Raw genomic sequence first — 1,929 nt, 5'->3', positions numbered from 1 at the left:
GGTTCAGATGGTGACAAGCATGTGTGGCGGCAACCAGGTGAGGAGTACAAAGACAAGTGTGTCTTGTCTACAGTCAAGCATGGTGGTGAGAGTGTCATGGTCTGGGGCTGCATGAGTGCTGCCGGCACTGGGGAGCTACAGATCATTGAGGGAACCATGAATGCCAACATGTACTGTGACATACTGAAGCAGAGCATGATCCCCTCCCTTCAGAGACTGGGCTGCAGGGCAGTATTCCAACATAACGACCCCAAACACACCTCCAAGACCACCACTGCCTTGCTAAAGAAGCTGAGGGTAAAGGTGATGGACTGGCCAAGCATGTCTCCAGACCTAAACCCTATTGATCATCTGTGGGTCATCCTCAAACGGAAGGTGGAGGAGCGCAAGGTCTCTAACATCCACCAGCTCCGTGATGTCGTCATAGGGGAGTGGAAGAGGACTCCAGTGACAACCTGTGAAGCTCTGGTGAACTCCATGCCCAAGAGGGTTAAGGCAGTGCTGGAAAATAATGGTGGCCACACAAAATATTGACACTTTGGGCCCAATTTGGACATTTTCACTTAGGGGTGTACTCACTTTTGTTGCCAGCGGTTTAGACATTAATGGCTGTGTGTTGAGTTATTTTGAGGGGACAGCAAATTCACACTGTTATACAAGCTGTACACTCACTCCCTGCTCAGCGGGGGTGGGCCTTAGAGAACAGATGCTACATATGGACAGCACAGAGGCTTAAAGCGATTCTTCACTCTAGGAACAAAACATTAAAAAGTCAGCAGCTACAAACACTTTAAAAACAATAAAGAACACTTACCTGTTCAAGGATCCAGCGCCCTCCTCACCCATGCCAGTTCTTCACTGATCTTTGGTGCCCGTTGCCGGCATGTCGGGGGGAACTGCATATAGGTTTTTTCCTCCCACACTCCAAAGACATTCCTCGCGTTGGTGGTGCAGTGGTGAGCATAGCTGCTTATACAGCAGCTGACCCGGGTCCGATTCCCGGCCAACGCAATTGCCAACATGGCTGTCTCGACCGCTAACTGCTTTGTGTCCTCAGGGAGAAATCTGCTGATGGAATAAAATTTAAACCAAAAGGAATGTGTTTATGTATGTGTTTTGTTAAGCACTTTTGAATAAAACATTTTTTGCACAAGAATATGATTGTTTTGTATTCTCATTTTCAGCCAGTAGGTGGAGCACTCAGCTCCTTTTCAGGTATTTTCTAGGCTATCCTTAGCAACTTGGCTGAAAAAAGGCTGCTGTTTACTATATAGTATTTACTATATACTATATAGCTCTCTCTAACACTAACCCTCCCTGTAACCCCAATACTATCCCTCTCTATAGCCCCAAGAATAACCCTCCCTGTAACCCCAATACTATCTCTCTTTTAGTCTGGGATGAGGAGAGGGGGGTGACCTCGAGCCTGGTGCTTGGGTGCTGGAGGAACCCTCTACAACACTGGTTCTCAACCTCAGTCCTCAAGTCCCCAACAGGCCATGTTTGCAGGTTTTCCTTTATCTTGCACGGGTGCTTTAAATCAAAGTCAATGGCTTGGTAATTTGGACAGTTTTTTTCATCTAAGAGAAACTCCAAAAGCATGGCCTGTTGGGAGTACTTGAGGACCGAGGTTGAGAACCACTGCTCTACAACACACGGTGGAATCCTATCCTGGAGGCACGGGGGGCAAGGAGAGGATGGAGGGAGAGAGTCAGCACGTCTGGGATATCTCCTGAGGAGTCAGCTGGGTGGGCTGGTGAGTGCTTCAGTATGGAGAGGACTGCGGAGAAGTTAGCCAAGAGGGCTAGTGAAAGGGGCAGCTGCAGCCAGGTGGATTGGCAGTGCCTGAAGAGGTGGTGCTGGGATCAGTAGCCACAGGGAGGTAAAGCTGGACTTCACCTTTAATATTGCAACCCAGACTTACCTCAC

At 48.6% G+C, this 1,929-nt stretch overlaps 1 non-coding gene across 1 annotated transcript; it reads left to right on the top strand.

The window, feature by feature from the left end:
- Positions 1–939: 939 nt before the first annotated feature.
- Positions 940–1,011, top strand: TRNAY-AUA (transfer RNA tyrosine (anticodon AUA)). The gene has a single exon. It is a non-coding gene; the product is annotated as a tRNA-Tyr (tRNA).
- Positions 1,012–1,929: the final 918 nt, after the last annotated feature.

The sequence above is a fragment of the Aquarana catesbeiana genome, linkage group LG09 (assembly GCF_042186555.1).
Source record: "Aquarana catesbeiana isolate 2022-GZ linkage group LG09, ASM4218655v1, whole genome shotgun sequence".
Taxonomy (NCBI): domain Eukaryota; kingdom Metazoa; phylum Chordata; class Amphibia; order Anura; family Ranidae; genus Aquarana; species Aquarana catesbeiana.
Note: the sequence above shows the minus strand (reverse complement) of the source record. Positions and strands in the feature narration are given on the sequence as shown.